Raw genomic sequence first — 13,736 nt, 5'->3', positions numbered from 1 at the left:
TGTTGTTGCCTATGGTACCCCTAACCAACATTCAAGGCACTCCAGGGTGCCACGGCACACTGGTTGAAAACCACTGGTTTAGAGAAAAGGCGAGCAAGAGGTGGCATGACAAGAATGGGAAAAGTACATAAAGAAAAGTTTTTCTCCCTTTCTCATAACATCAGAACTAATAGAAATCAAACAAAGCAGAATGTTGGACGATTCAGGACAAAGAAAAGAAAGTACTTCTTCAATCAGCACATAGTTACAGTGGTACCTTGGTTTACAAACTTAATCCATTCCGGAAGTCCATTCTTGAACAAAAACCGTTCTTAAACCGAGGCGCACATTCCCTAATGAGGCCTCCCACCACCATTGCCCTTCTACCGTTCTGATTCCGTTCTTAGACCAAGGTAAAGTTCACAAACCAGGACACTACTTCCGGTTTTGCAGAGTTTATAAACCGAATTGTTCATAAACAGGACTGTTCTTAAACCGAGGTACCACTGCATATGGAACTAGTTTTCATAGGAGTGAAGGATAGCCATCAACTTGAACAACAGTAAGTGTGCTCCCTGTTAGAAGATGCCTGCTGCACTGAGAAAGGCAAAGAGTGGTGCCTAGTGGATCGCCAGACGATGTGCCAATGACTACTGGCTAAAGCTGTCAGATTATTCAACTCACTGCTGATAGTGGCAGCACTCACAAAATGTACAAAGGCATGAAGACAGTCTTTGGACGAATGGTCTGGAAAACTGGACTGCTGAAAACCTTGTCTGGAGAGATCATCAGACTGCAGCAAGCAGATGAAACAATGGACAGAACACTATCAAGAACTGTACTCGCAGGAAAACATGGTCTCTGGTACAGCAATTGACTCTGCCTGTTTTGGAAGAGCTGGATCTCCCTCCTTCCCTCAACGAGCTAAAGAATGCAATCAGCTCTTTCAGTTACAACAATAGTTTGAACGCAAGAAGGTCATAACCCACTGCAGCCATATGATTCTATGGATATTTCAAAAACCTACAGAAGAACACAGGAACCTTAGTGGTCCGGCAATAAAACTGCTAACACATTTTCAAAGCTAAGCTGTGCAGTATGGTTTTATTCTGGATGAATTCTGTGTTGAGTTTTCTGCATTGCAGGGGGTTGGACTAGATGACCCTGGGGATTGTTTCCAACTCCACTTTGTTTCATTTCTGTTAGTTCTAATTTTGAAACTCTAAGGTTGAAATTGTACAAAAGATCTGAAAACACTGACCAGTTAAGATTGAAGGACCTGGGAAATAACAGGGTCTTCACCAGGTGCCAAAAACATTGCAACATAGACTACATTTGTTCTCAAATACCTCAACAGAAGAATTTCCTGCTCTCAATATATTTGAGGACAGAAGTGTTAAAAATTAAATGAACAATTTAGCTAACATAAAGGTGTTGGTCATAGGAAAAATTCCAAAATCCACAGAAAGGCAATGCCTTTATTAGAACTAACCATCAAACCTAATAGAGTCCTGGAAATCTCAGAAGCTTGCTCACTATTTTGTGACATGTTGATTGGCCATAATAAAGATGTTGCCCAATTGAGCAGAAATGCTATCAAATGTGTTTTTAGCTCAAAAGCTTGCCTTTGGATAAGATTGCAAGCTTATTCAAAGTAACAAAAATTCCCGAGCATTTTGCACTCATGCTTTCTTTGCATTCAGTTGGAGATACACAGTCAATCATGAGCTTTCATGCCAGGTCTGGCAGCCTGCACCACAACACTTGGCTGTCTCCCCAAAATACTGGCAATGCAACCAATACTGGTTTAAAGAGTTTCATTTTCCTTTCCCACAGCATTTCTGAAGACAGAACTGAGTGGCAATTGTAGACAAATCTTTTGATTCTCAACCCCAGGACACTAACCACCCTCAAACTAGTAACACCAGCATTTAACCAAGTTCAGCATTAATGAAGGAGTATCTTACAAATACCAACAAATGCACTCTTCTATACAAAAGTGATTTTGAAAGGTGAAAAACGTCTCCAGGAAGGAAGCTTGAACTGCTTTCCTTCTGAAGAATTAACAGAAAAACTCTCTGCTTGCCTACTCTTCCTAGGGAAAGAAAGGACAACATTCACTTCCCACCTCATCACTGGCAGGATGCCCTCTCCCTTTTAGATTAATTATGCAAAGTTTCCAAGCATGTTCTTCTATAGGCCAAGAACATTATGCCACTTCTAGCTATAATCCTTTCAAAAGCTCATAAACAAAGGCTTAGCACTTGAATAAAGAGACTGCAAGCAAAAAGTCCATGACAGCACAGAGTAGAGCTAGGAGCGGCACACGTTCACATTCTTCTCCGTTATGAAAGCTAGCATTGCAGCAAGCGAAGACAAACACTTCCCTATTAAAAACCTCAGCTGGAGTGTATTAATACAAAATAATTTTGAGTTTCACATAAAACACTACGACACCACAAACTCTGCATATAAATTCCTCTATTTCAGCATACAAGTTAATGTAAACAATGTATCTTTCAATACAAAATTTCTACACAAACTGAAGAATTATGCAGCTCTAAAGGAGAATAATTTCATCTACAAAACGTATATTATTTTGATGCATTTTAGGGCCCAATTGAAAGTACTGGTTTTGACTTTTAAAGGCCTAAAGCAGGGGTAGCCAACATTATAGCTATTTAACATAATATTTTATTAAAATACTACATTATTGTGTTTTTATGTTTATATTTTGTTCACTGACTTCAGTGGACTTAAAAGGCAGCTTATAAATATTTAAATGCACTTGGAATTGGGTTGTACCACTTCTGACTGCTGGTGGAGCTCACAAAATGGATGTTCTTACACACATACAAATTTTTTGCACATAGAAAACACAAGCATGTCAGGGAGAATAGCAGACTTCCACCTGGCATGTCAGTTTTCAAGATTGAGGCAGTTTGGTATGGGGAAGCATTCAACCACATAAATCCCCAGTCTAAAAGCATACAATCTAGTCACAGGTTTACAGCCTAAGTGCAACTCCTGCAATCAGAGGATGTGTCCTGGAAATGATGAAAATCTCAATTGTCATGCCAACCCTCATGGTTGGCATTCATGTACTGGCAACAATGTACTTTTGGCTACAGCAGTTTCCTTAATAATAACAATAATTTATTATTTATACCCCTCCCATCTGGCTGGGTCCCCCCAGCCACTCTGGGCGGCTTCCAACAAGGCTCCCAAATCAAAGGACACATCCCTAGAAGATATCTCTGAACAGATTTAAGTTCTGCCCCCAAATACATACAGAATTGCATTTAATGGCACATAACTATGTAAAAAATACTGTTCCTTCTTGCTATTTAGTCAAAGAAGCAAAAATAACCAGCAGCCATAGGAGTGTTAAGCACCTTGGAGAAATGTAGACTGGTAATTCAGAGATCTCTGTATGAAAGGAAGTTGAGCTTAGTTTTAAAGCACTTTACAAGTGCATAGAAGGTGTGCTATGAAGATGTAGGGAGAGTGAGACAAATTGAAGGATGTAACTGGTGAGAAGTATACAAGATAAATATGGGTGAAATTGGAAAAGGATAACAAAGACAGTCCCTGTCTTCTAGTAATAAACTACAGAAGTAGTTACAAAGGCACTACATACAGTCTCTCCTACAAACAGAGAACATCATCATTATTATTATTATTATTACTACTACTACTATTTGTATACCGCCCTTCATCTGAAGATCACAGGGAAGTGATCAAAATAAAAATCACTTGGATCTCATCTGCGACTACTGGCTCAAGGACTTTGCCCATGAAGGGGAAATTGGCAACTGACTGGCAATTACTTAAGATTTTCTGAATCCATAAAAGGTTTCTTGAGGAGTGGTTTTACCACTGCCTCCTTCAAACAGGCAGGGACCACCCACTCTTGCGGCATCACTGCGGCGCCCCCGGGGGCGGCTCACCCCACCCTCGTGGGTGGCTCGCCCTGCCCCCGCCACTCTGGGTGCCAGAGCAGTTAGCAACACCCCTGCCTATCCCTGGCCCAGGCAGCTGTCCCCTGCCTGCTAGTTTTTATCAACAAGAGGGTCTAGGGTCCAGAGTGCAAGTGGTCGCCCTGATTGATCCAAGCACCTTGGCCACATCCTCATGCCTTACCAACTGAAACTCATTCAGCACAACTGGACCAGAAGGTGCTTTTGACACCCCTTCATCTGCTTCATCTACAAATCTGTCTGTTGTAAAAGCAGAGTCAAGATCCTTGTGAGCACAAGTTATTTTATTCTCAAAATGCTTTGCAAACAAGTTACAGAGAGCTACCGTCAATTCTGCCACCTCCTTTGGGCCAAACTGCGCCTTCTGGACCACCCAGAAAAGCTCTGCTGGATGGCACAATAAAGATACAATGGAGTTCACTGCCACTAGGTAGGCTCAATGATGAGCTCTCACCAATGTTCCATTTCATTCAACCTGAGTTTTCCTACGCTGGTGTTTGAGCCGTCTCCCAGCTTGTTTTCTCACACTAAGCTCTGGAGAATACCATGGAGCCAAGTGGGCTCCATGAAGCGAGAGAGGGTGCTCTTGTCCATGGTCTAAGCCATTCAGATGTTGCAGAGGTCAGCAAGAGCTTCGACTGAAGTGCCTGTCATAATAGCTGGGAAATTTCTGAGTTTCATCTGGAAGCCCATTGGATCTATCAGCCTAAAAGGTCCCTTGGCTCTACAAAGTGGAAAAAGGTGCTGAAATCCTAAATCTCAACAGGAATATCCCCTACTTTCAGATCACTCTCTTCCTGTCCAGTTGAAAATACAATGTCCAGAGTGTAGCCTGCCACATGTGTTGAGCCAGTGACATGTTGGGGAAATCCCATGCCAATCAAACCAGGATAAGTATTTTTGAATAATCCACTTCTATTTTCTCACACTGCATATCCGGGAAAGTACTTTCTGACTGTTCTGCTGTGCATATAGAAAATAATGGGATGTTAATGAAAACATAACCTGTGTCAAAGCATTAAAATACCTGTCTTGATTATCTCCATTCTTTTATCAGGGTCTATTTGTCAGCCGCTGTAGTGAGAAGCAGGTTACCTCGCAGATCTGTGGAGGAAAATGCTTTTCTGTTAATGTTCTTTTTTGTTTACATTTGGAAAAGGATAGCAAACATCTGTTTTCATTGACCCTGATGATTAGGCAGTGTCTTCTTCTGGCAGATATCTAACCCCAGTCATCCTCACACTTTCTTCCATTTCTTCAAAAAAAAATTCCTTACTTCCTCATTATTCTGAAATATGAAGACATCAAGTATTAAGTGTTGGACATGGGTGGTCAATACAAAGTGGGGACTGAAAGAAGAGGATTCTGCTTTACAGCTCCTGTGAGAGAAATGATGGCTGACATCCCAGAAAAAAAACAACTGGTTCTATTGCTAATAAAACACAGAACTGCATTGTTACTAAATTTAAAGATTTGCATTTCCGCACAAAAGCACTTGCCTTCATCAGAACTGTATTTTGCTTTACCCTTTGACAAAGCACGTGCTGATCTTTCAGGCAGCTTCAGTACCTTCACACAGGACTATGAAATTTACTATTCCCTTGAACTCTATGGTGCAGGTATAAAACTTGTTGTGTAGTGAAAACAGCCTTCAGTAAATACAAATGCAGTTACATCACCGGCTCATTACAAGCTTGTCCAAGAGCCATAGTTTGAGCACAGAATGGTGTCAGATTGTTTCTCTCAAGAGATAACTTAGAGTAGACCCACTGAAATTAATGAGCCCAAATTAGTGTGAGTAAGGCTAACATTGGATACAACCCTTGTTTGCAAACAAGGCAGCATTCCTGAGAACTGCTGCTTCCAAATAATTCACTGAGAACTGAACAGTTAAACAGATTAAAAATTCAAGATACATACACAGTGACATTTTACTTCAAAGTGATTTTACAAAACCTCTATCACCGCAAGGTAAGTTAATCGCATATTCCATTCATTAGCAATGGGTGCAGAGGTTAACTTGCACTGAATTAGAATTAATTTTAATTTTACTGGAATAAGGAAGGCATATTATACAGCATCACTCTTAACATTGTATCATATGGCTATGAACAGTAGTTCTTTATGCAGATTTCACCAGTCGCACATCCCCTCTTCCCCCAAACACTTGAGCAGGAAGCATCTGCAAAAGGGAATATATTCTGGGAACGATGAGGCGACATATCACTGGAAACAGAGGATGTAAAAATAAAAACAGGAAAGCATATTAGGCTAATGTTTAGAATTCTGCTGTCAGTCAGATAAAGGGAACTGAGAGAAATGGGGGAGGGAGGAGAAGCATTTGATGTGAAGCAAATCCGTGAAAAGGGAAGAGGGGACACCTTTCATTAAACGAAGCTTGTATGTAAGAATGAGCTTCCTTGTCATGAATAATTGGGTTGCCAGTTCTAATGCTCAAGCTCAGCTTTCCTTTTGAAAAGGGTGCAAAATTCTTGGCAGCCAACTAGAGTCACCCTAAAGGCAAAAAAGGGCAGAAAACCAGCAAGTAAAACAACCTCAACATTCATAGGAATTTAAGGAACATCTTGTTATTTCAGAGCCTCTCATGAAAAGGACCAAGGTGGGGGCGGAGCAGGCTTCTGCATGTGTCAGTAGCACTTCCATGCTTCAATAGTCCCTAATCATGATTACAATTATTAGATCATCTTAAGTAATGGACAAAGCTCCCTGGCTCCATAGGTCTCAAACAAGCTCATATGGTCATAGCTATTGAGTTTTTTCTTCTCTATAACCTCAAAGGCACGTATCCCAGTCACATGCTTTGCTGTCTTACATGTAACTAGCCAAAGCAAATGACATATTTAGGGCCAGCTGCAAGACTGCTGCACTATGACCACACTGAGCAAACCTAGCTTGATAACTGCTAAGGGCTACCCAAATGCAGTCTAGATAGAGCATGTTGCTAAGGCCATACTCACTGATCCCAATATTCAGTGCTTTCTTATGGACATCTCTGAGTTTCTTAGGACAGAATTTGAATCTGTATATTGTTATGATACTAGTCTAAACTCAAATTTAGCAAAATCTTTCCATGTTTCTGTGGAGTCAACAAGTACATTCAAGACCTCTGAATTGCCATTTGCCTTTTTGGTCTGACCACCTACCTAGACCTTAAGACTGAGTGTCCCTTTTTTCTTTTATCTGTATTATCCAGAAAACTGTCTGTGGACAAACACTGGCTTCCTTGGCCTGACACAAGATGAGCGCCACACCCCAGTCATTTTGACTGGACTTAACTGTCCAGGGGTCATTTACCTTTACCGTTATCTGTATACCTGGGCTATTATATATAAATTAATATAACTTGTGAATAATTTTGTATATAGCTCTCTGTATGTGTTTACTGTGGCTGCAGCCAAGTGGAAGCCGTGGTGGACATTTGGCTTCCGAAAATCGTTCGGAAACCGGAACACTCACTTCCGGTTTTTGATCGTCCGGGAACCAAAACGTACGAGTTCCAAGGCATTTGGCAACCAAGGTACAACTAATTTCAAATTATCTCATCCCCCCCATACCCACATTTTAGGAAGGTTTCCTAATAATTTTTTGTATTCTGCAACCTTGGGGGCTTCCTCAAACCTGCCAGCACTCCCCACCCCATGCTATTTTAGTTCCAAAAGGATCTACACTTAGAGGATGAGTTTACCATTAACAAATGGGATCATTAGGTCACCCATATCAAGTGGGTCCAGTTCATACACAGTAAATAAATTAATTACACTGCAGCATCTCCTAATGTTAGGTTTAAAATGTTTAAACAAGCTGCATTAATATCACAGCAGATATTCTACCACGATTCTCTCATGTTTCACCAAATTGTTTATTTTATTTTATTTTATTTTATTTTATTTTATTTTATTTTATTTTAAGAAACTGTAACTTTAGTTATAACATCTCCTATTTACCTGGTATATGGGAGCTCTGCTATTCAGTTTCCAAAATCTTGCAAATATAATTCTAGCTGCAGTCAATAATTTGTAAATTAATACTGTGAGGTTTAATATCCAACAAAATCCAGCTGACTGATTTGGTTTAGGTATGGATTTTACATATTTATTATCTTTATAGCCATTTTCCAAAATTTTATTTCACATAACCAGCAGATGTAGGAAAATCCATACACTGTACTATTTAGCTTGGCATTCTGAATTAACAGTAAACAAGAGATCCAATATTTTAAGATCTAAACTTCAGCCAGCATCCTGTACCTCACAAAAGAATGTACACTAGAATTGGACAACTAAGTATTTCACATAAATGTTAAACTATTATCCACTACAGATAGATAGATATAGTTCAATAGCAAGAAGAAAAGTGTTGTTTCACTGATGAAGATAAAAGCAATCCTCCACAGCATTATTACAGGAAAAAAGCCAAGGGTGTTAGCTAGAAATTTTAACACCCATACTTAGAATACATAGTGCAGGTGCTAAAGGTTAGACTTCTGTCAGAATGTTTTAACACTGTGTACAGTTTGTTTCAGGCAGATTATGCTCCAGGAACTTAAACCAGATGGCCACAGGCTCGTAATTGCACTCCAACTACATTCATCTCCTTCACCTATACAGCAGTTGACATGGCAAACCATGAGCCATTAATTTGAGGGTGTACAGAAACAACGTCAAACCATAAAAGCACATGTAAGCTGAGGGATAGTGAAGGAAAGACGTTTATTGTGTGGGTCTGCATTCACATTACTGCCTTAAGGCACACTTGCAAACCCTGGTACTATGCCTTTTCCCTGCCTTTGTGGGCCTTCCTTCGCTGGACCACAGCCTTCAGCTGTCAATCATGAGCACCCAGAGCAAAAACATAAAAGCACACCCCAATACCCCCAAATAATAATCATATCAGCCATCTTGTGACAATGAGGCTAGATAGCTGGTGTGACCCCACCCCCAACCAAGTCTTTGCTATGCTACATCTTGATGTGAGTGCTAGAGAACTCACTCCAGCTACAAAACGGCTGCTGCAGAACAAGCTGGAACAATCTCTTGGGTTGGGGTATTGACTAGGCCTTTCGGATGGGGACTCTGCTACTGTTTTGAATACCCAACTGTTTAAAATGTTTTAAATTGTTCTTAAATGGCTTTAACATGTGGGTGTTAAAATTTGGAGGTTTTTCCCTTTTTAAATAAAGGCGCATAGGATGTGCCTGAGAAGCGAGGAGTAGTGAGCAGTCACAGTGGTTTAGGGCAGAGGGAGGTATGCTATGATAGGTGGGTGGGAGAGGCCAGGTAAGGGGCATACGGCACATGCAGTCAATGACTGCATCATGTGCCAGCCCCTCCTCCAACCTGGGGAATTGCAGTTGTCCTATCAGCCAGCCCCCATGTCTACTGTTTCTGAATGCCAGGTCAGCTCTGAGTAAGAACTCTCTCATGATCTGAATATAGATGAGGAGGCCGTTCTGGTCTGTATCATTGACACCTGGATGGTTGAACAGGACGGAGTGGATCTCATCCAGCTGTGCCCACTTGAGTACTCAGGGCAGACTTGAGGATCAGGGAGGGGGAGTTGCTGTAGTCTATATAAATTCCCTTTCTCTCTCCAGGCTCTTTGTCCAGTTGGGGGTGGAGGGGGGGTTAGAGTGTGTGTTCCTGGCATTGGGTAGTTGGGACAGATTAGGGATTCTACCACCTGCCTTGCAGCCCTGAGCTCTCCCTGCCTGCGCTGACAGTCTTGGTGGTGTTGAGGACTCTCAGGCTGTTGAGTCTATATAAGGGTGTTGAGCAGCGAGCAGAATTCAGCAAGGAGCTTCTGAAGCTGAGCACAGTGAGAAATGCCTGCAATCTGGCTCAAAAGAAACTATCTGAAGTCCACCTGGTGGTAAGAATGACTGTGAAAGATGGACTAAGGGTAAATAGCATACAAGTTAAATAGTGTTAAGAACTACACTTTGTGAACCAGACTTATGTAAACATCTGTTAACTGTCATTTAAAGATACAAAGGCTGGCACTTCCATGAGGCGAGGTCAAGCAATTTGCCTAAGGCAGCAGATCCAGTTCCCAACCCACCCACCCCATTGCACCGCTGCCAGCCCTGCACACCCATACCATAACTGCTGCCACCACAGCACTCCTGCTCTCACTGCTAACACTGCAGAGCTGGTAATGGTGCAGCCATGACAGCAGGGGCAAAGAGGGGGCCTGGATCTGCAGGTGTCAGGGTGTCAGGAGGGCAGCAGTGAAAGGGCATTTTGCCTAGAGCATCAAAACATCCCGGGCCACCCCTGAAGAATACAGTGGCCTTATTACAGCAAACATAAGTCTTAAATGTAACCAACTGAAGTATAGATGAAGGCTTTTGTAAACAGAATAATATCAATTTGTGGCAATGGTTAGAAGGTTTTGAATGTATGTGCACGGTGGGAGTGGGAGAAAAGTAAGAAATGCTCCACAAGCATTGGTGAATTAGCAAAGTTAAATAAAAGCTGGTTCTCCATATATAAAGAAAAGGCAGACTCACCATAGTATTATTTTTACTCATAGGAGTCCATCAGCAAATCATTCCCATGAGTTATTGCAAGGCAGTAAGGGTGTATTTCTATGGGATGCCTCCAGATTTTAGGCACTCATGTCTGATTTGAATTAGGCATGGGCATAAATCCTACCCAGAGGGGTGACTTGTAGAAATGTTATTTCAAGTGCAAATTGCATCATGGAAAGCAGTCCTCATCCAGTAAGTGTCTGCAAGGGTAACATGCCCTTTCAATTACGGTTTTTGTTTTAAAAAGGGAACATCTCTTCCTGTATTGATCTCACAATTCAAAATGTTAACTTTGCTGCCTGCATTATAGCCTTAAAAGATGCTACCTGTGATCTATAACAGCAGTGCCTTTAACATGATAGGTAATTCAGTTCAAAACAGAAATTAGCCACTGACAGCCTCTACATCATGTCTGGCCCCTAGCTGACAACCCAGGAGGAGGAAGAGGAGAGGCAAGAACTTAAGAGCTGACCATCACCTCCTAATCTTGCCTTCTCTTCTCTAAGTTGCATCTCTCTCCTTCCATTCTGCTACAATCTCTCTCACACTAACAACATCCTGAAAATCAGTTGATCCAGAAGCTGTACTACAGTATATGAACTGTTACTAGGCAACTCCTCCATTCTCTCCACCCCAGAAACATTTAACGATGGAGGGGTGAAGGAAACAACAGTGGCTGGAAGGGGCAACAGGTCTTTGCTAGGGGGGAAAAAACCAGGCATAGGAAAGGGAAAGCACAACCTGCCACCTCCACTTACTACTTAAGATAGCCCTCAGGAAATCCTATTGCCAACTAGGTTTTTTTTAAAGGGAGGGTTTGCAGTGTAGAAAATTATTGGTGTTGATTATTCAATATAAATCTGTAGTAGCACCTTGATAGTCTAAACCCTGTGCTCTGTACAGATTTTAAAGCAGGACAGCTTCTTTTACAACAGAAAAGTCATTCACCCTTAACGGTCCATGAAATTCCTATGTTACAATGGGCTCAGATAGACATTTTAGCAAGGCAGGTAGGAGCCAGCTGTGGAGCAAATTGCAAGCCTCAGTCTTGAACTCAAACCAGCAGGACCTGACACTACAGAGCAACCTATTTAATACGTTAAAGAATGTGCTTTTCTATGGGGGGGGGGACTTCCTGGGGTTGTTTTTAGTTATATAAATAAAGTAATGTAGTAAACCACTTTTGGAGAAACTTACCATTAGTGAGAAAACGTCAAATATTGGACAGCTCTTTCTGGGACCACTTGTGAGGCTCTACCAAATAAAATCATTCTTCTGTAACAGCAAGAACATCATTCTATGAAGATAGCATTAGAGGCCACTTGGAGATGCAGCCAGATGTAATCTACAGATAAAGAAGAACATGTTTTATACAGCAACTCTCATTACAATGCTCCTAAATCACTGACCTTTTACTTAGCTTCAAGAGAGAGTAGTAATAATTCTTAGTATTTACATCACACTTGCAGTGTTCAAAGGGCTTCGCACATGTAGTACTGCTAAGCCTTACAATAAGACCAAAAGGTATTATTTGCAAACTGAGAATTGGAGTGAGACATGAAGTGGCAAAGGTCACTCAGTGAATTCAACCCTAAGTGTAGAATAGAATAGTGAATTCTCAACTCTTGGCTATCACACATTGGGCAACAGATTCCTACATTGCAGGGAGTTGGACTAGATTACCCTTGTGGTGCTTTCCAGCTCTATGAGTCTATTAATTTGTCTAATCCTCTCTGCTGGGTCAACTATTTCCACCACAGGAAGGACTAGGATCATCAGTCTTATCAACTCTAATGAAAAAGCATTATTCACATAAATTTCTACTAGAAATGCCAGAGTGTCCAATGACCTTGTCCCTTGTGGGAATAAAATAGTCATTTTCCCATTAGGGATTCTGAAAGTTGAAGTCCCAGTGCCCTCCCTAGCAGGAAGTGATGTTCCACAATGGAGCTGGAGTATCCTACCACCCACTTCAACTGTCTTCCCTGGCACCACAGGTAGGTTGTTGGGATGCTAGCTAACAAAGGAAGAAGGCACAAGAGGAGAATGCAGGCTTTTTGTGGGCACGCAAAAAGACTTGAAGTTATTAGAAGGCTTAACTTGGGTGCTTGTAAAAGTGTGAGATTGTTTAGCTCAGGGTGTCCATGCAACCTTTATTTTATTTTGTCAGAAAGCATAAATTAAGCACAGTTCCTAGTACAAATGACATGTCTCTGGATCTCACAGAAATATGTCCCCTCCTCAATTTTCATTATCAGGCTACCGCAGCTATTAAAACGCTGCTTGATTTCTGAAGTATGTTCCAGGGCTCCCTCTGCTTGAAAGCCACCCGGTGTGCTGACTGTGGAGAAATGCCCTCTGCAAATTCTTTATCATCACTTCTTCTTCCAGAGGTAGGCCATGGCTCAAATTAAACCCTGCTACTTGAGAAATTAATTCCTTACCACCTCCCTTCAAACTCTCCACAGAGTCACTACCTTGCAATTCCCTGTCCCAAGAAAACCATATGCTGATAATTACTGCACAACACCCAAGCTCTGAAATTATCATTGCAACTGGCTCATAAAAACAATTATTACAGCTCTAAGAGGAGCATGAATTTAGTCCTGCTGAATGACATATTTCTGAAGATATGAACTCTGTACATAAGACAGCAGCTTATATGAAGATGAACTTTCAGTACATTTCATGCTTTCTGTAGCGTAGCTAGTTACTTAAAGGCCACCATTTAGTCCTCTTACATATATAACTTCAAGGATTAGAAGGGAAAGTACACAAAGTACCATCAATGATAGAAGCAAGTTGATACAGTACAGAACCAATGCCACCAAGCTCTAAAGGCCTCTTTGCTCAAAATGACTTCAGCAAACTACAGTCATGTTCTGACTGTGGAGCTACGCAAAGCAATCTTTACTAGAAATACGTCCTACTAAAGCTTACCTCGGACAAGTGTTGTATACGACTCAAGGCACTATGTTCATTAAAATACTACCATGACAGTCCGATAGCATGCATACCTAATTGCAAGTAACACAGAGACCCTATGCAAAGTTGGCACACCTAAGGCTATTGACTGCCTCCTATTTCATAAGTCCATCCATATTGATCTTTCAAGAGTTGCTGCTTCAAGTTGCACCACCATTTGGGATGCAGTGGGTGGTTAACACAGGGCACAACCTTTTCAGCAGTACCATCAAGGCTGTGAACCTCCCTGGAGGTTAAAGCAG

At 41.4% G+C, this 13,736-nt stretch overlaps 1 protein-coding gene across 8 annotated transcripts in view; it reads right to left on the bottom strand.

Moving 5' to 3' along the window:
- LOC310748862 (ankyrin repeat and fibronectin type-III domain-containing protein 1-like) overlaps window positions 1-13,736 on the bottom strand; it is a 333,990-nt gene that overhangs the window by 308,666 nt on the left and 11,588 nt on the right. For 4 of the 8 annotated variants that reach the window (XM_083584874.1, XM_083584868.1, XM_083584876.1 and 1 more), the window contains exons 2-3: window positions 11,707-11,854; window positions 4,987-5,063 (exon numbers count right to left, since the gene is read on the bottom strand). The gene's annotated coding sequence lies outside the window, so the exon portion shown is untranslated. The remainder of the gene's footprint in view (window positions 1-4,986; window positions 5,064-11,706; window positions 11,855-13,736) is intronic. The other 4 variants (XM_083584877.1, XM_083584878.1, XM_083584873.1 and 1 more) reach the window with 1 other exon arrangement.

This window comes from Podarcis filfolensis (genome assembly GCF_964270895.1).
Source record: "Podarcis filfolensis genome assembly, chromosome: 14".
Taxonomy (NCBI): domain Eukaryota; kingdom Metazoa; phylum Chordata; class Lepidosauria; order Squamata; family Lacertidae; genus Podarcis; species Podarcis filfolensis.
This window is presented reverse-complemented; position numbering and strand designations above follow the sequence as displayed.